The sequence below is a fragment of the Panthera onca genome, chromosome X (genome assembly GCF_046562875.1).
Source record: "Panthera onca isolate mPanOnc1 chromosome X, mPanOnc1 haplotype 2, whole genome shotgun sequence".
NCBI lineage: Eukaryota > Metazoa > Chordata > Mammalia > Carnivora > Felidae > Panthera > Panthera onca.
In genome coordinates this window covers 35,356,981-35,380,634 of record NC_138357.1, presented here as the reverse complement: position 1 = coordinate 35,380,634, position 23,654 = coordinate 35,356,981, and the positions used below count along the sequence as shown (strand labels likewise).

The 23,654-nt window shown below is 39.8% G+C and overlaps 1 protein-coding gene and 1 non-coding gene across 2 annotated transcripts in view; both read left to right on the top strand.

The window, feature by feature from the left end:
• HTR2C (5-hydroxytryptamine receptor 2C) overlaps window positions 1–23,654 on the top strand; it is a 272,146-nt gene that overhangs the window by 3,578 nt on the left and 244,914 nt on the right. The gene's annotated exons all lie outside the window — the stretch shown is intronic.
• Window positions 11,733–11,861, top strand: LOC145714779 (small nucleolar RNA SNORA35). The gene has a single exon (XR_014136986.1). It is a non-coding gene; the product is annotated as a small nucleolar RNA SNORA35 (small nucleolar RNA).

Below are 23,654 nucleotides of genomic sequence, written 5' to 3'. Positions count from 1 at the left end.
CCTAAACCTTTATAAGATAATTCCACATTCCTCACAATTTTTACTTGTACTAATATTCCAAAAATTGAAGTAGTCTTTTATAATAATCAATAGAACTAAAAAACATGGCTTTAACTGAGTGAAGAAATATTTATTGATTTCAATAAGCCAATTGAGCCAATTGATAACTTGAAAAACTACATACCACACATATTTTTCACTCTGACTAGTCTGCACCCGAAACCAACAAGGCTGGCAACGTGGTTCAGAATGTGCCCGTGCTAGAATGTTCCAACTTTTCAAAATAAGCAAAAATCACTTTACTTTGGAAAGGTCAGCAGCTAAGCAGTTTCAGGGTAGAGTTGCATGGCCATTCACACTAGATCATAGCAGCAAAATAATTTTATACGTGCATTTTCCGATTTTGAACATACACCTTTCAAAGCTATGCTTGTACTTCTAAATTTTGCATTTTCAAAACATTCATATCTCCCGAAATATCAAATATGGGTGTAACTTTCTTTTAAACATGGGAGTAACTTAAGTAACTGCAACAATTAAATTAATACATGTGGTATAAGAGGCCGTCAGGATCAAGGAGTTAATGACGTAGAGAATGTTGATTTTGTATTTATTAGTCTTAAGTACATATTGCTATCATTTTAGAAATGGCACATATTACCTTCCCAAAAGATACAGATATTTTAATGAGGCAGAAGTTGTTACACGTTGTATGAAATGCATATTTGCATACTGGCATCATGTTTCTATCACATTTTACTCTCGTTTAGAAATTATTTTTTCCCCTGCCAAAATTAAACCTATGACCCAGACAAATAACACATGGTATATGAGAGCTTGCTAACAATCGCTTTCTGAAATATTCTCTCTTCGTACATCTAGGCATCATTGTTCATTTAGCTTTCTCAAAACTAAGTATCTTTATTTGTATCTTTAGAGACAAATAAAAACTGATGGTAAGCTTATAAAAAGATACTAATAAAATGTGAAAATCGAATCACATATTTGTGGTATGTTCGTTAAAACTATATTATATCAATTAAAATCTCTATGCAATTAATCGTCATTCCATGGAGTATTCGTATTGACTTCATAGGGTTTTGATTATATGAGAATATACTCTCCACGTGTTGCAAGTTTCTTAACATCATTGCCAATGACACTGTCATTTAGACGGTTGGATTAGGCAAGAAACTGTCAGTCATCCTTGAACATCTTCCTATCCCTTATGCCCCATAACCAATTTCATCACCAACTCCTGGCAACTTTAGCTTCTGAATATCTTCACTCCATTTCTAGCATCGTTATACTGGGTTTGGTTTGTCCATCACTTCTTGTCTGAGTACAGGAACACCCTTCGAAATAATTGCCCCAATTACACATTTGCACTCCCAAATCCCATCCTCCCTATTCTTAGTGCTCTTAGAATAAATACCAAAATCTTTCTTATGGGTTATAAGAGAACCTAATCTGACCCCTGTCGACCTCTTCAGTGCCAGAGTTTACCATCTTCCCTCACCTCCCTCATGAATGCTTCGGCTACAACTGTCTACTTTCAGTTCCTTGAACACATCATGCTCTCGCCCCTGTTGTGAATCGTTCCTTGCATTTCCCACCTCTCTTAACGCTCACATCACCATCACATCACTTACTGCAGTTTATACATTTATGTTTATACACTATATTAAGTTTGTCCATTTATGCTTGTGCTTAGAGATCCCTATCTCCTCCACTAGATGTGAACGTCAGGAGATGAAGGGCAGGATTTGCTTTGGCTGAAGGCTGTCATTTTTAGCATCCAGCACGGTGCCTAGCATATGATTCAGTAAATAGTCATTGACTGAATAACTCAATGAACACATAGGTATTTGTTAAAAAGTCATTCGTGTAACTTTTTGGAAGTAGTTGATCTGTGGTTGCTTAATTGTGCAGGCTATTTTTCTACGCGCCGCCCCCTACTGGTAGCTATATATATTGCAGCCTGGTGAAAAATTTTAGAGGCCTCAGGTACTAAGACCTTAACATAGGGTTGCAGATGGGAGCTATCAATTAACTGTGACAGCAGTAAACGTATCACCGTGTCTGCAAATGTGACATTAACTCTACAAGCAATTGACATATAAAAAGACATCAGATAACCCAATCCTATCACTGCTATGCATTATTAAATAAGCAAGTTCAGGGGCGCTTCGGTGGCTCAGTCGGTTAAGCGGCCGACTTCGGCTCAGGTCATGGTCTCGCGGTCTGTGAGTTCGAGCCCCGCGTCGGGCTCTGTGCTGACAGCTCAGAGCCTGGAGCCTGTTTCGGATTCTGTGTCTCCCTCTCTCTGACCCTCCCCTGTTCATGCTCTGTCTCTCTCTGTCTCAAAAATAAATAAACGTTAAATAAGCAAGTTCAAATTTGTGACAAATTAATTCTGCATAGCCTATAAAGTATTAAGAACTAGTGCTAATGGGGCTCACCTTTCACGTTAAAAAATGGAATATATATATATATATATATATATATATATATATATTGAATGTAGTATGAAGGTATCATTCAATATATGAATATATATGAATATGATTGAAATGTGATGTTACTAGATGAACACATTGATAAATGATATGATTCTGAGTTTATATTTCCTCCTGGCCACCTAAGATTTCTTATTCCTGCTTTAATTTCACATTGTATTTTATTTTTATCCCACTAAATTACACTTAGCTATTATGCAGTGAACCAAATTTGTCTTCGATTGCATAGATCTCCCGTAACTCATACATTTTCCTACCCTAGTCAGGTTTCCATTTTTTCGTCTGTTGAAATATTGACAAACAATTTTAAGACAGCACGATGAGTGCCGGAGCAATGTTTCTTAAGCCTTGTTGTGGACGTAATCATCTGGGGATCCTGTTAAGCTGCAGATTCTGCTTAAGTAGGTCCGGAAAGGAGCCAGAGAGTTTGCGTTTCTAACAAGCTCCCGGGTGACGATATCGTCGGTCCGTGAACTATACTTGCGGGAGCACGGTAAAACAGCAGGGGTCAACCACCTTCTTCTGTAAAGGGCCAGGTAGTAATTATTTGTGGTGCTGTGTTCCACATAGTCTCTTGCAACAACTCAGCTTTGCTGCTCTAGCATACAGTCGGCCACGGGCAACATCGAGAGGAATGGTTGCTCATAAAACTTTATGAACACTGAAATTCAAATGTCTACAGTTTTCACAGAGTATGGTATATCAATCATCTTTTTATTTGTTTTTTAAAACCATCTAAAAAATGCAAGTGCCTTTCTTAGTTCGTGGGCCATATACAAAGACAGTGTGTACTTTGCTGATCGCCCCGCGAGGGGATAAAGTGCCAGTGGGTAGGCCGGCCGTGTCCGGCGAGAGAGGCTCTGTAGAGAAGATTGCTGTGACTCGAAGACACAAGGCGTTGCAGATTTTCATGAGGAGTTGTGTCAAGCGAGCGTGCAGAATGAGAAGTGGAAGATGTGATTAAGTTCCACATTTTGGAATGTTCAGAGAAGCCTGGTCTGCCGAGAGGGAGGAAGAGGGTAGCGATGATTGAGGAAACCAGGCAAAGCTACACTGGAAAGGTCAGGACTCTCTGCAAGTGACAGCAGACTGTTCTCAGATGAGAGGTCTAGGGAAGCATTTATAGAATCGAGGTTTGCAAATTCATTGAGGAAAAGTGAAATGAAGATCACAAAGCCAGGCAGGGCAGGCCAGTCAAGCCATTTTGTCCATTATCACAAAGCACACAGCCGACTACAAAGGGAAGCCAAGAACCGATGAATGAAGATTAAAAAGATGGCCTCTCCAAACGCCTCAGCGGCTGACTCACATTGCTGATGAGCTGGAGAGTAGGCATACACGCCGAGAGGTGAAATGAGCATGTGTCTGTTATTTCTCTGGAAGCGGCGGTAGAGTGAGGCAATGGAACGTGACCCAACACCAGAGCTGGAAATGGTGAATGATGGGATGTCAAGTACAAAAGTAACTCAATCCCAATACTTTGGAGAAAGCTCTTCCTCTAGGTCGCTGTCCATTTCTCACATCATCCATCCCAAAAGGACTTTGTCCAGTTGCTTTGCAGTTGTGTTTCATTGGAATGCTAGAAGTGAATTAAGACTTGCTTGGGGAGCACCTGGGTGGCTCAGTCAGTTAAGCATCCGACTTCGGCTCAGGTCATGATCTCAAGGTTAGTGAGTTCAAGCCCCACATCGGGCTATGCACGGACAGCTCGGAGCCTATCTGGGATTCTCTCTCTCCCTCTCTCTCTCTGCCCATCCCCCGTACTCTCTTTCTCTCTCTCCCTCTCATAAGTAATTACACTTAAAACATGATTTGCTGGGAACTTATTATATACAAGAAACTTAAGGATTTTTTTTTAATTCTTATAACAATCTAATAAATAGGGAAATGACCACTTATTTACTTAGATTTTCTCCAAGATAGGGAATGCATCTACCAGGAGCTATGACTCAGTCATAATCCCCAAAGGTAAAGAAAAAAATAGAAGGCAGAGGGAAAGTTTTCACTGTTCCACAATGGAGGGGAAGCCAACATTTTGGTCAGAAAATTATACGTGACTTTCAAATACTGACTAACCATGACAGGAAAGGCAACTTATTAATGGAAGTTAGGAAGAATAGCAAATGTACACATAGGAAATTTTAAACTTTTTTTAACATTCAAAAGACCGGGGACCAGGTTTCCATCAAATAAGGAGAGATGTTGCATTTACTTATAATATAAATTATTGTTTATTGAACATCTACTCAACGCCAGGCAATATAGTGAAAATTATACAAATTATTCCATTTAATTTTCACATTTTAGTAAAAGTGGTTGTTATTATGAAAACTTAACATATGAGTCCAAGAGGGCTTAAGTGAGTTATTCAAGGTTCCCTGACTCCTTTGGACTTGCCTAAGAAAAATTGCTATTGTGGGGTGTCTGACTTTGGCTCAGGTCACAATCTCACAGTTCATGGGTTCGAGCCCCGCGTCGGGCTCTGTCCTGACACTTTGGAGCCTGAAGCCTGCTTCGAATTCTGCGTCTCCCTCTCTCTCTGCCCCTCCCCAGTTCAGGCGCTGTCTCTCTGTGTCTCTCAAAAATAAACATTAAAAAAAAGAAAAACCGCTAGTGTGTAAATCTGAAAATATTAAATACATAGCACATACCAGATGCCAAACAGAACTTCATCGTTGTGTTCTTGCTATTATGGTCAATAGTATCACTGCTATTTACCTGATGCCTCTAAGCCTTTTTTTTTTTTTTACCTCAACCATAATGTGAAAGTCAATATAATACAAGTAGGTCAAAGGATTACATGAAACAACCCACTTAAAGTCTCTAGCATATGGAGGCCACTTGGTAAATGTCAAAACTACATAAATTTTCTCTTGAAGGATGCTCTTTATTCTTACATACGACCCAATAAGGCAGTCAATAAGACCCAATAATGCTTCCAGTTATTTAGCGGTAGGCCCCTGGGTAATGAAGTTGACCGTGTATCTTCAGAAAACAATGTCTGACTAAAAAAATGACTTTAGTTTAAGTGTCTGGAATGAGAAGGCTGAGTTTAGGGCTGAAATACTCAGAACATGCTTCAAAGTTTCTGGGTTGATTTTCTGCCCCACCTACTATTTCCTGTAGTTTATATCACTAAGGACTTAGATATTTCTTACATATCTGTGTATGTAACAAAAGAATAGTAGTTATAATCCTATTAAAATAGTATAATTCATTCATTTTTTTGCCCCAGTTCAAGAGTTGTCTTTTATTTATTTTAGAAAATTTTTTTTAATGTTTATTCTTGAGAGAGAGAGAGAGAGAGAGAGAGAGACAGAGCATGAGGAAGGGAGGGGCAGAGAGAGGGAGACACAGAATCCGAAGCAGGCTCCAGGCTCTGAGCTGTCAGCCCAGAGCCCGATGTGGGGCTTGAACTCACGAACCCTGAGAACATGACCTGCACCGAAGTCAGAAGCTTAACCGACTGAGCCACCCAGGCGCCCCCGACAGTTGTCTTTTAATAGTTGAGGCAATGTTTATTGATAGTATGAAAGTGTTTGGTAAATGTGTTCAATACGTGTTGGACGAAAGAGTGAATTAATGACTCATTTCCATTATTATTTATTATTTTTATATCTTTAGATTTCCATAAAGAAAGCTCCCTTTAAATTGGATATATACTTAGCTCTGTAAATTCATTTAAACAAAACACATCATGTTCCCCTGGATATAAAAATACAAATGAATTAGGCCTTATTACACTTTATTTTTTTTTTAATTATATTTAAAAATTGATTTGGGTACTTGATGTGCTAACATTTAAGTACAGCACACCTGCCTTACATTGTTTGCTCCTTGGTGCTTTTCTTCAATTAATATTCATTTTGATGAGCTTTGGCAGTCCTCATGCTTTTAAAGAGTAAGCCAGATTTTCAGTTGACAAACAGATCTTGGTGTATTGACTACCAGTAACCTCGGATTCTAAAAGGAGAGAAGACGACCAAGTAACTCCAGTATCCTAGAGAAACCTGATATTTCAGTGTCTTCTCTAAATTGTTACCTAAAAGCCGGCCTAGAACGTACCTTTTCAGAGAGGGACGCTCTGGGGAAAAATGTTTGCCAGAGAACCTATCATTGAAAAGATAGCTCAGGGAAACAAAGCGATAAAGGCCAAGGAGAAGACACAAATGAAGAAAGGGTCAAATTAGCTGGGATCGTGATACCGTAGAGAAGTGGCCTGGGAGCTCAACACTGAAGACAGTTGAGTTTAGAATGTAGATCGGGCGGGAAGAAGGGCACTTCAGGAGTGTGTGTTGAGGGGCAGGGGCTCCACAAAAAGCTGGGAAACCAATTAGCAAGGAATGAGTGGGAGCCGATGGGGCCTGTGACCTGATTGGGTTATAGCCAGTAACGGGATAAGGCGGAATAGATAAGGCGAGGGCAACATGGAGAAGATATTTAAAAAGGAAGATGCTGGATAAGGGGTTTTGATAATATTTATAGCTGTTCTTCCGAAGAGAAACGCCTGTAAGTGCTCAGATAAACTGGTGGATCTGTCACCTCTGTCTCACAGTTGCGACGCTTTGGTAGTGGGCTTTCCAGTGATTACACCTGTAACAAGCATGCCCGACCACCAGGTGGCTACAAAGTCAAGTCATGCTGGGGGAGTTGCCCAGTGTTTGGGACTCTGATGCGGTGAAGGTTTTTCCAAGTCACAGCTTCAAAAATCTGATCAGCTACTTAGTGTCCTATCTCCTATCTAGACAACCTTATCGAAAAAGTCGAATGGAGCTCATCGCTTCTCACGATTCCTAAGCTCAGGGAATGGGTCTGTATGTTAGATTCCCAAGGCAGGCGCCAAAGCAAACGAAAGAGAGGGAACCAACACGATTTGTTTCAAGTTTCTATGCACCCTACTTTATAATCCGTGACTTGCTCCCAGATCAATGTCTTTAGTGTTACTGCTAGCCACCATCGAGCTCTGTCCTTGAAATAGAATTTGTTTATTTCTCTCCCACAATTGACTGGTTGCCATTCCCTATGGCAGAGTTATAGCTGTGAGAAGTGATAGATGGTTACTGAATTAGAGGAAGAGGACCGGATAGTGAGGCTCTCTAAAGCCTTCAGGGGAAGGTCAGTGGCAATTTGGATAGTAGGAGTTGGCAGAACGTGGCTCCGGCAGCTTTTCCTTCATTATACATTATGATATCATGCCCCAGAGAACATCAAGTTCTCAGTTTATTTTTTGGGAAAATTACATAAAGCCAAGATCAGTATTGTTTGACTCTTCGTATTAATAGGTAGTGCATTAAGTTTGCATTAGAACAAAAAATGACGTAACCTCGTTTTTAAAAAGCAAAACACTACAATGAACATATCAAAATACCCCTGTCACAGGAAAAGCATGCTGTTTATTACTCTAAATTATTCAGAGGTTTTGACACAATTTGCTGTAAACATTTGAGTAATAGAACAGTCTAGAACTAGTAGCTGACGGTGATACACTGAACTTCATCATTTTTCCTTCCCTTTGTGTCTTTGGAGGTTCGAATAAAGAGTGAATATTAGATTAATTAGCCAAAGTAATTATGGAGAACTATTATGGGATCAGCACTATGCCAGGGGTTCCAGGAGTTGGCATAGTGCTGACCCCAAAATTTCAGGAGTTGTACTGGCCATGATCTCTGACCTCCCAGCTTGCTCATGATGTTACCAGTGAGATGAGATTAACATGAAACCAAACAAAAGCAGAATGTTACAAAGAGCTAAATAGCGTGCCCTAAGCAATAAGGATCATACAGGTACAAAGAGGGGAGAAATCAACGAAGCCTGCATTTCAGAGGGAGAGCCATCGGAAAGTGAGCTCATAAGATGGGATGAATTGTATCCATAGCTGCCATCCTTCTTTTCCATCTCATTAAGCAGTCTATTTGTGTTTTTACCCCCTCTCCAGACATTCACAGAAGTCCTTCTGACATGGTAGGGACTCCATTGACATTTGCTGGTTGATCTAAAAAAATGGAAGGGGCAACTGAGTGGCTCAGTCTGTTGAGCGTCCGACTTAAGCTCGGGTCATGATCTCGCAGTTTGTGAGTTTAAGCCCCACAGTCGACTCGCTGCCGTCGGCACAGAGCCCCCTTCCGATCCTCTGTCCCCCTCTGTCAGCCCCTCCCCTCGCTTGTGTGCTCTCAAAAATAAATTTTCAAAAATGTTTAAAAAAGAAAATTGAAGTATAATTAACATACGGTGCTACATTAGTTTCAGGTGCACAACATAATGATTCAGCAATTCTATGCATTACTCAGGGCTCGTCACAGTGTGGTCACCACTAATTTTTTTAGAAGGATATGGTAACAGCAAGCAAAAGAGAGACATTTGGTTTTTCTGTCAAATATATAGTTATCTTGTGAAAAGTCTGTAATGGCCATGGGTAGAGGACCTATTCATTGGATCATAGTGCCAATCTGAAAGCAAAGTTTATAGAGGTGCTTCTTTTCAATTCTTTTTTAATATTTATTATTTATTTTTGAGAGAGAGTGAGAGGGACAGACAGACAGAGTGGGGGAGGGGCAGAAAGACAGGGAGACACAGATTCTGAAGCAGGCTCCAGGCTCCGAGCTGTCTGCACAGAGCCAGAAACGGGGTTCAAACTCGCGAACTGTGAGATCATGACCTGAGCCGAAGTCGGACGCTTAACTGAGTGAGCCTCCCAGGCGCCCCTGGTGTTTGTCTTTATATTAAGGAATTTTTATTTGTTAGACATGCTCCTCTCAAATTTCAGTCTTCCATGAAAGCAAATGGCATTGAATGATATAGTTGCAACTAATGTTAGGCAAGTACATAATTTTAATGGGACGTGATTAGACGTAATTAGAATAGTGTCACGTCGCCAAAGATAAGAGATAGATTGACAGCCATTAATAAGGTAAAAACCTTGACTGAATTTCTTGCCTCTACTACAACGTTCTGAAAGTGATCTTATAATTTAGGATTAAGGCTGTTGTCATCATAATTACATACAAAACAATGACTCTGAGTAACCACTCTTTTTCAAAACTGTGGGATAATGAACATGTATTTTTCTGAATGCTGAACTAAATGGACCACAACTTCCTAAATGGATGGTCTCCAAAGGAAATGTAAACTATTAAAACCCATAATTAATAACCAGTTTGTCACACGTTATTTTCCCTCTTTTCGTACTTATGTCTATCAAGTATTCTGCACATTCAAGAGAGTGTCAATATGGTAACTTGTTAACCAACACTTGGTAAATAGGTAGGTCTTCTTCATTGGAAGAGCAGAAACAAAGGTTAATGCATATTTCCTCCTTCAAGTGGCCATTATTCTAGAATTTTAGGCAGGAAAATATGGTCTTTTATACATCACAGATAAACCTATATATGCACTTTAATTTTTGAAGTGCACTGTTTTTTCCTACTCTTTAAGTGAGTTCCGTTCATTTGAATTGTTTTCTTCCTCCTCATTTTTTAAAACCTTTGGCCTAGAAGAGTCTAGAATATCACCTGTAGTTTTCATTTCGCTGGGAAAATTCTGCTTTTTGATTCCATTCTCTTTCGAGTGTCCAGGGAAAGCTCTAAACCCCAACTTTGGTAATGGGACTTCTTCATCTGGGGGAGGGGCAGGCAAGAAAGAAATGAAACATTTTATAGCAACTATATTGGTAAAACTTTAAAAACTTGGAAGAGCCAAGCATTTGAAGGAACGTGGGCCATCTAGATGTTTTATGCATTACTGGCCGAAGTATGTATTGGTACAACCACTTGGGGAAAAAAGTTGGCATTGTCTTCTAAAATTGAGTATACACAATGCGTATAGGACATGTTGTTTTAATTTTTAATTGCTTAATGAATTAATTGTATCAATGTCACCATGTTTGGTAAGATGATGGTGACTCACCTACCAAGGGTTATAATTATTTCTGTTCTATGCACCTGAGGCCAGACTATTCTTAGAATTCCAAGATGGCCAAGTATCCCAGTGGGCATCATTTGGTAAGGCAGCATACCAGGTTAGGGCAAAACTAGAAGGGTGATAGAGAAAGACTTGTTTTGACAAGAAGGCTATACATTTAGAGTAGTGCATGGTTCGTAGCATTTCAACAATGACTTCACGAAGGAAAACAAGAAGAAAGATGGAATGATGATCATTTGACAGTCGCTGCTTGATGTGCAGGTTTTTAGTCATAACCCAGAAAAAAATGGGAGGCATATCAAATGGATGCTTTTCCGTTTTGCACATTTGGGAGAATGTGAGTTTCTTCCAGACTCACGGGAAACATGTGTCTTTGTCACATAATTCAAGGATAATGATCTACAAGTTCTGGTCAGGAACATTTAAGCAATTTTAATTGTGTGTGTGTGTGTGTGTGTGTGTGTGTGTGTGTGCGCGCGCGCGCGCGTGCATTTATTTTTGAGAGAGGGAGAGAGAGAGAGAGCACGAGTGGGAAAGGACAGAGAGAGAGGGAGACAGAGGATCTGAAGCAGGATCTGTGCTAACAACAGAGAGCCCGATGTGGGGTTCGAACCCACAAACCGTGAGATCATGACCTGAGCTGAAACCAAGAGTCTGATGCTTCACCGACTGAGCCACCCAGGTGTCCCTAAGCAATTTTGAATAGTCCTATCCAACACTTAAGCCAACATAAATAATTAGGCACAAAGCAACTTGGCTTTTGTAAGGGGAAATCATAAGACAAGCAGAAAAACATGTAAAAGTATGAATTTTAAAAAATTCCACACATTTTTAACCACGTTCCTCACAAATGGTAATTTGAAAGAGAAAGAGAATCGCCTTTGGCGAGGCGGGAGATGTTTGGTGGTAACAATGGCTGTTACTTATTGAACATCTACGGATGTCAGGTACGAGACTGGACTCTGCAAGTTATTTCTTCTAATTGTCCCGACAGTCAACTGTCAATAACCAAGTCATTATCGCTCCCATTACCATATAAGGAAACACAGGCCAAGAGGGCTCAAGTGAGTTTCTAAGGTTCCACAGCTCGTGAGTGACAGAGCTGGGATTCTGAACCCAGATCTGCCTGATTCTAAACTCACATTTCCTTCCCCTAAAGCTGACCCTTGTATTTTGTAGCCGTACTGAGCCAATGAAGCATGGATCCTGACATGTTTCAGGTCTCATATCCACCCCTCTTCCAAGCTGGTTCTTCTGCACAGAGCATGGGCTCCCGGCCCCAGCTCTACCGTCTACAAGCACTGGCAAGTGACCCATTGGGCTTCTCCCTGACCAACTGGGCATCGAGCAGTGCAAGAGCAAATCCCTCCACAAAGCTGGGAGAGTCATTCTGTGGGCTACTCCTGCATGCGGGTGGGTACATATCTACTGGGTCCTGGGACCCTGCCTAAGACAAGCGAGGGGGCGGAGAGACAAATCAAACAGCTCAGTACCTGGTACTACTAAATAAAGGCGACTGTGTCCATATTCCAGTTACCAAGAACCCAAAAATGTTACTGTCATTACATTATCACCACCGTTATTATTAGCCCTGTAGCTCTTGGCGATTCACATGAACCCCTCTTGGACTCAGTTTCCCAAGTCCGTCAAATAAGGTCGACAATGCTGCAAGGATCCAAGATTGCCATGATGATTACATGACAAGAGAAACTCATTTTACTCCGCTGGCACATTGCCCTTTAAGTGTTCTTCAGACAGGAGAGATAAGTTCACTTTTCCCTTTGATGTGATAAAAGTGAGATTGAGATTAGAAGAATCTTGCAGACATTGGCCCCCGTCCAAGCTGATGCATTTGCCAAGGAACTTGGGAAAGCTAAAAACTTCTATTCCACTTTCATCAAACTGAACAAAGATAACTTGGGATCCCCTGTGTCGGACTGGCTCCTTTCAAGGTGGCATTATTCTCATTCTCCACCACTGGAGAGGCTTCACGCTTTGGAAAATTCCAAACAAGACTGGGGTGCCCAGCGTCTGTGACCGAAGACATTTCTGATTATTTCAGTCCTGGCAGCATGTTCTGGCTCTTGATGTTTTTAAACATTTTTTTTTTTAAAAAGAAAAAATATTAAGTACAGAAAAACTCAGATTCAAATACATTTAATATCTCATCCCCCCCCCAAAAAATTACTTTTTAATTTAAATTTTTAAAATAAACAAAACCTTAAAATAAAACTTGAAAAATGTATTTGTCCACATTCCTACAAGCCTCCTGACACACTTGCCTTCCCAACCTCTTCGTTCCCCATATATAACAGTCTGTTTAAACTCATGCCGATAGAATTCCTTTTCAATTATTTCTTATAATTTAGATCTATGTGCAAGATCCATTCCTGGCCCCTTCTTTCCTTCATAATGCCTTTGGACACTCAAGTCCCCCCCCAGTCTCTCCCTCTACCAGCTTGGCAATGACCACTTTCCCATTTTTTTGTATTCATGAAAGTTATCTTATAAGCCAAGTTGTAAACTCTTTGAAAGAAAAGACCCTGTCCTTTCATACATCTTAGTACTTACAGAAGCACCCAGCCCAGTGCCTTGCATAAAGCAGAAGTTCAATAAATAATTATTGAGGGATAAATTTATGTAATTTTGCTATGAAGTCCCTCATGAATTCTTGGAACCAGAAGTGAAAGAAAGCTCTAGAAAGTTGAATCTCATGCTTTTAGAACCATAAAAATTTGGCTCTGTTTTAGGTGGTAAATAAATATACACTGACACTCATTTAAAATCCAGAAAAGGGGGACACCTAGGGCTGGCTTAGTCAGTAGAGCGTGCAACTCTTGATCTCGGGGTCATGGGCTCAAGACTCACATTGGGCGTGGAACCTGCTTAAAAAAATAATAAATAAAATCCAGTAAAGATTAGTTTGTGAGACATAAATTCACGAAAAGTTATTTAATAATTATTTTGAAGGAAGACCTCACACTTTTTTGTGTGTGCTGACATTATAGATGATAAACTCGCCTTCCTAGGAAATGTCCCTAGGGTCCTCTGCCAGAAAGGACACTGGGCTCACAGGTCATAGCTATGTTCTGATAATTAGGCCAACATTATAAAAGAATGCACACAACTCCCAGCTCATATATTACTATTTTCAGGCAATTGACATGAAATATATCAGTGAAAAATACATATCAAACTACATAAATCCTTGTCGACTGAAATACAAAACCCAGTTTTAAAAAATGACACGCTTTTCCTGACAGTTGGCAAGGATACATTAGAAAGACTTTTTTACACAGTATATATTTTTCAGTTATTTCTTTAGAAGTATGGCAAGATAGTGTTCATATGACCCACTACCCATCTGAATGAATGTGTTATAATAATACAGGGTTTTATTATTTTCCCCTTATTATTTCAATGCAGAATAAATGCCATCTGAACAATTCCCCTATCCCTCACCAGCCTTATTACACTGATAACAAGATGTGGGCAGACAGTTTTTTAAATAGACTCTTAAAACTTAATTTCTTAACATAGTTGAGGGGCTTCTCTTAGAGGTCCGCGTGGGTAGGTGAGAATCTGTCAACATAATGTCTGTTCTCAGCATTTTTCCTAAGGGCAACATGCTATTTTGTTTTCCCGTGTAATTATTTTTACTTGTCTTTTTCTGCTTATGTCCTTTAATTTCTCTTAGAACTTTGAAGATGGACAAGTGTGGCTGTTTAGATTCTCTCATAATACAAAACAGTGTTTGTGATAAAGACTATGAATTATCTTTGATAAACATCTGCTTATAGTTGAATGAGGGGTTGTTTAGCACAGAAAGTGGTATTCAGCGAAAAGTGCAATTTATCAAAGAAATACTTCTTTCCTTGTTGCATTTACCGTCTTGCCGGCTTGGTGTATCTATATTGCTTATTTGTCCTTTATTACTGTCAAGACAGCAAATTTCTCTCTGGAACAGATGGTGTAACTGCCATTGTTCTAGTGCTTAAAATTCATTCTGCTGCAGGAAATTTTTATCATGAAACCTCTAATTTAGCAATATTAACAAATTGAAGCTATGGACTGTTTTCTCTGGGATGTCTGGCCTTTATTAGATATCTGAACAAAAATATATATATTTATATCATGAAAACTGGATCAAAGTATATATTTGATTATTTCCTCATAATCAGTGTCATTATTGATTATTGACGGTGGGTAAATGCTATAAAATGTTAGTCATTAGTTGTATAAGAGTTGATCGTGGATTTTGTTTGTTTCCTTTACCAATATCTCCATAATTTATGGCAATGGAAATTTAAAATTATAATAGGTGTCTTGATACTTTTTGAATAGAGTGTTTAAATTTAAATCTATTTTTAAACTTCAGATTTGTACCTTTTTGTCCATAGCTCCTAATAGCACCCCGCTTCACCTACCCCACATAGAAAGCCATCAGATTTCATAATTTACCTTCAGGAAAGAATCAAGGGAAAATGCCATTTTTTTCACGCCCCGCCACATTTTCAATATTGGAATGATTAAAATAAGACCAACAAAAGTCTTGCAATCAATTTTAGCCTTGCAGCTTAAAAACTAAGGCAACAAATAAATCTTCTATGGAAATATTTGTAATAACTTTTGAACAAATAATGCATGCAGGTAAGTATTCAGTAAATAGAATTCCACAGCCTGTCAAAATTTTTTCCATGCTTACTACTTTAGAAATAATTCCACTCAGTGTAATGGGGTAAATGGGGTAAAATGGGGTACCCCATAGCTGGACATTTGTATAATCACCAGTGAAATGAGTCTAATTAGTTGATCCCATGTTGATCAAGTCCATTATCGTTCGGGTGACCATCCAGTCCATGGTGCCCAAGAAGGTTACGGCTTGTACTTACTGAATAAATGTCAATAATACTTTCTTTGAGACTCAGAGATGTCCCGATTTGGCTATTAAGTTAGATGCTAATTCTTAACTCTCATGCGCCCACATAAACCTAAGAAGTTACAGGCTGACACATATAAAAGCACTATAAGCAAACATCCCTTCACCAAGAGGAGCATGCAAACTTATTAATGACACAAGAAATACATGTGAAATCACTGCAAAAAAATCCACCAACCTTTGAATTAAAATCAAAATTTGCGAGGCAAGCGGGAAGCTCTGTGGGACATTAGGGAAGAGATACATGGATGTAGACTAGAGTAGTTAAGGCCGATTTAAGCAGTTGTCTTCCTCCAGGGCCTCGCAGGCCTGAGGTCACGTGAACAAAGTCCTCGGGATGGTGATAATTCAAGTTCACAGCCTCTCAGTCAACACTGGAAATGACTGAATGAATACAGAGAAGGGTATGGTAGAAAAAATAATCAATAAGGACTTCGAAATTCCCGTCTCTCGCCCTGGCGTTGCCACTGGCCACCTTTATGTCGTTGGGTAAATTACTTCTTCCCGTTGGCTTTGGTTCTTTCATCTGTAAAAAGAGAGTAAACCGGATTCACTGAGCTGTTACTACTTGTGAGACTACTTTGTGCCAGGCGCTCCGCTCAGGACTGTGGCAATGATCTCTGAAGTTCCTTTCCTGCTCTAACGTCTGTGGCAATCACTTCCATCACCAGTGTTTCCAGTGAGATAGGTCTAGTCAGCTCGGGATCATTCACTTCTTTGTCAAAAAAGAACATTTCTTGCAGGTAAGTGAACCCCACCCAGCATATATTTGTTATGTTAAGTTGACTTGCAACTTCTCCTCACAAGTGCCCTTTATGTCCTCCTTGGATTAGGACCGTATTTTCATCCCCCGTGATAATGACGCAACCCCAGAATGGCAGGAAACCCTTTTGGGGAGAAGCTGGTAGGGCATATTTTTGGAGCATGAAAGCTGCCATTAGGCTGCAGGTGACAGAGGCTGCCAAAGAAGCTGAGATTTCCTCTGTGAATCCAGCTGGTTCAAGGCTATAGGCTCACTTCCCTTAGTGGGTTTTCCTATTTGCAGGGAGCAGGGAAAGTGACCCTAAGCCATCAGAGTGGCGTGTATATCACATTTGATAAGGCACACGGGCGCTCTACTCCATTAACTGGAGAAGTTGGAGCTAAATCTAATCGAAAAGGGATCCGAGGAGCAAGAAAAAATTAATTTCACTGGTCTAATATTTATTCTGCACTTTAAACTTGTGGCATGCTAAAAAAAGTCGTTATGCTTATCAATAAATAAGTCTGTGCCTACTTACTATAGGAGATACAAAATACGAGATGGAATATAAATAATATTTAAGTCGATACTTAGCTCATTTACCTTTGTCACATGATAAAACTTTTCGCGTAGTTAGGCACGAGAAGGGAAACTGAAGTCCTTTCAGGAAAGTATTCCCAGCACCTTTCATTAATTAAAAAAAAAAAAGTGAATTCCAAGTGTTAAGAAATTTCTACTGGCTTTCCACATAGCCTCTTGGAAATTTTTAAACTTACAGTGTATTTCTTTTTCAGAATTACATAGCCCTGTACATTTAAATCTGTAAATGTACTGAGGCAACTATATAAAGCATTAAATTAGAGATCGGACAGCTGAAAACTAACTGAAAAGAGCTGAAAATAGAATTGCAAGTAAATCATTGAGAATCTGTCTTCACATATACTGCGTGTGAATGTTAAATCAATCTGTTTTATCCTGTCAGCCATATTAGACTATTCTACCCCCTCAATTTATAAAGCACCTAATCCTTGAAAACTTCAGACCAAAAGGGAGGGAATAGAAAGAGGAAAAGTGAAGATCATATGGAATCAATTGACAATGCGCTGAAATATTCACTTGCAGATATTGCTAAGTGTATGTTTGAAATAAAGGCCGAATTTGAAACTAGATTATTTCTTTTGAAAAGGGGCTCAATTATTTCAGGGTGTAGAAGCAAACACAATTCAAACCTGTAATCATTTTCTGTAGTGTGTGTGTGTGTGTGTGTGTGTGTGCACGCGTGTGCGTGCACGCGCGCGCGCGCGCTTAATCATTGTTCTGGCAAAATAAGAGCATGATCCAAATTCTAGGCCTTATTCCAAAACTTCTAGGGATTGGAGACACCTTACAAGGTGTTGCAAGGGGCCAGGCATAAGACCAGAGAAGGCAAATGCAGACCCTAACTCACAGTGATATCCGGAGGGCTAACCAGCCAGAGGAAACACAAAAAGCCAGGCTTAGAGCAAGGCAAACTTGTTTTGAAAAAGGCAGCAGAAGGCTTCATTTTCTGCACTTGAACAAAGCCAGGAGTGGCTAAGGGAGAGTGTATGTAAGAACAAAAAAGAAAAAGCAGGCTGAACTGAGACCAATAGGGTGATGGCTATTCCCTTTCTTCCAGACGAAATACGAAAATTTTCTGGGATGGAAAGAAGTGTAAGAAGATAGATCTGTACCCCTGGTGTTTCAGGACAATTCACTGGGCTCTATAACAGAGTTATAGATTACTTTGTCTTCTACTGTAGAAAGAAATGACTGATTGAATGGAATGTTTCACTGATCTTCCTGAACAAACCAATCTCTAGAGTTTCAGACACAGACAGTGCCTTCTCAGATGAGCTCATGTGAACCTGCTCATTCCCTGAACTATTTATTGAAAGCAAGTTGAGAATTCCCAGGGCCTTTAGATTAGTAAACATAGAGGCCAAATATGTGGTCAACGGAATCCTTGTACAATGTTGAAAGTGATCATTTGTAATATGTTTTTGACCATTATGTAGTACTATCTTATTACATTATGTAATATGTCAACTGTTTCAATCATATTCTAAGGGAAGAATGAATATCCTTACTGATTGTTAATATTCCTGGTTTTGCTTTTACTTGAGCAGCTCCATAAATGGATATTTATTTGGTATGTTACCTTTATTAGGAAAAGAAACCTGCATGGCTTCTCTTGTTACAAAAATATTTCTATAAATACTTTGATCAAATTTCTACTGACTTCTATTAATGTGCTAAAACAAGGTGAAACAAACATCTTAAATGCCATTTTCTGGTGATTAGATTGTAAATGTTATATTCCATTCTCCACTTCTTTGAGGGATTTCATTTTTAAAGGAAAACTACGATCGCAATGTGGACGTGTTCATTAGGGGACTCCCAGCCTTTTTCAGAAGGTCATATTCTGCCAGAGGGTAAAGAATCCTGCTTTGCTCAAGTAATGTTTTCAATCTAAAATCTAGGAGACAGGTGCTCACTTGTCCTCCTCCATGCTTAGAAAATACAGGGAGGAGGCCATAGTGGCAACTGTCACCGTGATTGATCTCGTTGGGACAGAAGATTGACCAGCTGATTGTAACCCATGCACTGAGGACTCTCACACCACAGTGACACTGTCACATTGAAACGCTGCAAGGTAGAACAAAGCAGTGAGGTTTTAAGGTTTAAAGGTTGTGAAACGCAAGTTACTTTTCTCACAATGTTTCAGCCACGTGTTGTTCACAGACCACCACGTTGCGATGATGGATGTAAACGTACCCGATGAAAACAGTGATAATGACTGAGATTCTCTATTTTAATTTTGTACTGAACCTTGTCTAAATGCCACTGGTAGAATTATAAGTAGATGTGGGGCGCCTGGGTGGCTCAGCCGGTTGGGCGTCCGACTTCGGCTCGGGTCATGATCTCGCAGTCCGTGGGTTCGAGCCCCGTGTCAGGCTCTGTGCTGACAGTTCAGAGCCCGGAGCCTGTTTCAGATTCTGTGTCTCCCTCTCTCTCTCTCACCCTCCCCCGTTCATGCTCTGTCTCTCTCTGTCTCAAAAATAAATAAACGCTAAAAAAAAATTTAAAAAAATAAGTAGATGTAAGCAGAGTCGTCTATGATCAGCATAGTTTATAATCTTCCTGTCCTTGAAGTGTGTACCAGTTAAGCTCAAGCCAGGGAAAAGGTTGTTTTATAGAACTCCATGGCACTCAAAATCGGAATGTGAAGTGACTGTGGTGGCCCACAATAGTAAAACGGTAGTAACTAGAAAGGAGCTGTAATTAGAAATAAAACATAAATCTGTCATTCATCTCTTCGTTCAACAAATACTTAACGTAACAGCTAATGGGGCAAGGTATTTTCCGTTCTAACTCTTAATGAAAATCATCTCATGCGTCTCCGGACCATGGAAAGTAGGCTTGGATGTCATTACTCTACCTTTCTGCTTAAGTGTATTTTACACCTGCTTTGAACGAGAAGGTAAAACACAGATATTATTAGGAATGATCATTGAGTGGGAATAATCAAGGGACGTTTCCTACATGACATGGACCCCTGACTGGAGTGAGGTGCACAGGCGGGCCATGAGGAAGCGGAACATTAAAGACTTCATTAAAGAATTTCATCCACATTCGGATCTTATGACTCTCCAAATACTCTAATCTCATTCTGCACAGAAGGTGAGCGTTATGGCATTCCCAGGCTGCGCCGGGTCACAAATGAAGCTTGAGAGCAAATGTGCAACAGCTGCCGTTCGGGTAACAAACGGTGCCCATTTTAAAAATTATTGGAACTCATTTTGAATTTGATATTCAGTGCAATCACACAAACAGCTATTGGAGACTTAATGGGATCCCCGTCTCCATGCAAAATGCATTGGACTCCAAAGCATAGCCTCAACATTCAAGCGCTTTACAGGCTGGGGACAGTGATCTCCTGACCCCTTTGCAAAAGCCCAACTCTCCTTGGGGAACCTGGGTGGCTCAGTGGGTTAAGCGTCTGACTTCTCATGGCTCGTAAGTTCAAGCCCTGCGTCAGGCTCTGTGGTAACAGCTTGGAGCCTGGAGTCTGCTTCCGATTCTGTCTCTCTCTCTCTCTCCCTCTATTTCTCTCTCTCTGTCCCTCCCCCACTCACGTTCTGTCTCTCTCTCTCTCTCTCACCTTCAAAAATAAACACTTAAAAAAATTTTTTTTAAGTACGACCTTCTATCTCATGCATTTGAATTTACATCATCTTTGGTTTGGGTTTTACTTCTTGTTTCCTCTGGATTCTTCAACTCAGAGGATTAAGTGTTCCTTGGCAGTAGATTTTCTATTTGAGCAGATACTACCTGACTACATTGGCATATAAAATTTACAAATGGACTAAGATAGTTTCTCTCAACATAAAACTGTTTTCCGTTTTTGCTGAGTCCTTACATTTAAGAACACGAAATCAGGGCCCTTGGACTCTGCAGAAGGCCCCTTTGATGTGGAGATCTTGATTAGCATATTCTCATTTAAAGGTGAAGAGCTAATTCTGTGGAATGCCGACAGTAATTTTCTAACTAGCTCCTGCACTGAAGGGATTTTTCCCTGATTGATTAGCTTTGGAAATTAAAAACAAACAAACAAACAAAACAAAATCGTTTTCATACAAGATCAACAAGGGAAACGTTTTTTTTTCGATTTCCAAAAACGTTAATTTTCTTTCCATAATTACTTTCAACATTTTGCTTTTTTTTCCCCCTCAATAAAGTTCAAATTGCTCTCAAGAGCAGGAAAGTATGACTATAGTTCCCAGAAGATGATGACGCAAAAAGGTCATTGAGAAAGGATATTATGCCCTTCCATCAGGATGTGGTCCTCATGCAGGCGGTGATAAAATAAACTGTGTTAATTTCTGTACATCTTTGGAAGTATCCAGTCTGCATTTTCAGTTTAGTTCTCATTACTGTACCTTACATGAAAAAAGATGCAATTAAAGCAGAAAAGAGGAAGTTGCTATATGTTTTTTTTTTTAATTTTTTTAACGTTAATTTATTTTTGAGACAAAGAGAGAGACAGAGCACAAGCAGGGGAGGGGCAGAGAGAGAGGGAGACACAGAATCCAAAGCAGGCTCCAGGCTCTGAGCTGTCAGCACAGAGCCCAATAGGGGGCTCAAACTCACAAACTGTGAGCTCATGACCTGAGCCGAAATCAGATGCTTTAACCAACTGAGCCACTCGGGCACCCTGGGAGTTGCAATATTATAACTGAAGTTTATTCTTATTAGTAGTAGTAGTAGTAGTATTAATACTGTGTGTTATCTATATCAAAACTTTTAAAAACCTGAGCAGATGTCTTCTTTTGAAATTCTTCTGGGAATATAAAAGTTAGTATTTTATGCACAACATGGGTAGATGCCATTCAGAATAACGGCTGGGATGCATATTTTATGTATATTTTTGTTTATATTCTATATATTTATGTTTTTCATTGTTGTTACTTGATTTTTGTGTTGTGTGTAGGATTACAGTACCAGAATGGTAAAATTTTCTAGCTTCTGAGTTTCTTTATAAAAGGGTATGGTATTATAATGTAGGGTATTGGGCCATATTAGTTTTATGCATTAAAAAAAAATTCCAACCATCTTAACAAATATGGCAGACGTAGTGGCTCATATAGCCAATCTTTGAGGTTGTAGTCGTTTCTCATTGGCTCAAGCTGTGGTTACTGTGTTGTTGCTGGGGCAGGGCGGGATCTTCCTTCTTTTTCTTAAAGCAGGAAATGAAACTCCTATGTAAAAATCTGCTCCCTCATCAAGATACCTCTTACTTTCCTTCCTTCAGCTCCATAGGCAGGCTACATGCATGAGAGTTCCCTTCAGGGCTTTCTAACTCCTTTTCAAATGAGGTTTCCTGTATTTATTTTCACAGTAGGGAGTTGTACTGGTACTTACAAAGCCTCAGAAGCTCTCTCTCCCCCATTTCTACATTTCTGATTTCAGCTTTTGTCCACCTGCTATCCTCATTCCCTTAGGCTGCCTCACGTGTCAAGAAATGTGGCTATTATCTCTAGACACCCGTCCTTACGGATGATCTTCCAAGGGCATCGTGAATGCTTCCCCTTAATTTCCACCTTGGAAAAATTGTGAAGGACTATAATTGACTTATTTGGATCAAATGATGGTCCTAGGGTCATTAGCATGACCAAGAGGCTAGGGTGCTATTGTAGACCCAGACTGATAAAGGCCACCCCTTCTCATTTGGGGAGGGAGCTTCAACAGAACCATAGAGAGTGGGGAAAGAAGAGTTCCCCCAAGGGGCTTCCTGGCTGACTCAGTAGGTAGAGCTTGTGACTCGATCTTGGGCTTTTGAATCTGAGCTCCACGTTGGGCTTGGAGCTTACTTAAAAAAAATAATAATAATAAAAATAAGGAGCCTGGGTTAGTCAGTCGGTTGAGGATACGACTTCAGCTCAGGTCATGATCTCGCAGTTTGTGGGTTCCAGCCCCACATCAGGCTCTGTGCTGACAGCTCAGAGCCCGGAGCCTGCTTCGGATTCTGTGTCTCCTTCTCTCTCTGCCCGCCCCCCACCCCCACACTCATGCTCTCTCTGGCTCTCAAAAATGAATAAATGTTAAAAAAAATTTTTTTTCTGTTTTCTTTTAAACTGAGGTATAATTGCAAATTCGTTTTTTCTAGAAAGACTTCTTGGATTGCTCATGAATTTTCGGTTTACTACTGACACACGCATTTGCTTTTTTGTTACCAATTTTCACCCACAACAATGACTTGGCCATTGCCTCCCAACTTTTGCATATTGGTGTTCTTGATGAGTAAATCAGGAAAAAATTCAATAACAATTCGCAAACAGAACCCATTTTCTAAGAAAATAATTAGAAACTAGAAGACATGGGGTGCCTGGGTGGCTCAGTTGGTTAAGCCTCTGACTCTAGATTTCAGCTCAGGTCGTGATCTCACGGTTTGTGGGTTCGAGCCCTGTGTCAGGCTCTGTGCTGACAGTGTTGAGCCTGTTTGGCATTCTCTCTTTCCCTCTCTCTCTGCCCCTCTCCCGCTTTCTCTCTCTTTCTCAAAAATAAGTAAATAAGCATTAAAAAAAAAAAACTAGAAGACATGATTTTTTTTTTTTAAAGAGAAACAATTTCATGATTAATGAAGTGGATGGGATGTTTGTGACATGACTTTCGCTTCCTTTCTGGGTCATAGTTTTGTTCTATGTAAGTGAGGTTTCTGGATAAATGAGTTTTTGCAGTTTACAGAGCATGTAAGAAAAATACCTCCTTCAGCGTTTACAAGAGCCTTAGAAGCTAGGTTCCTGATTTATGTCTCAGAAATGGATTGATTACTTTGTAGTCCCTATTTTCTCCGGAATGTATGAGCTGGTGTTTTTATGCAAACTTCACACTGCCATAATGTTTTTTGACCTTCCTATACTATTCATTAACATCTCGATGTTTTAAATATATATTTTTTTAACATTTATTCATTTTTGAGAGAGAGAAACAGAGAGTGAGTGGGGGAGGGGCAGAG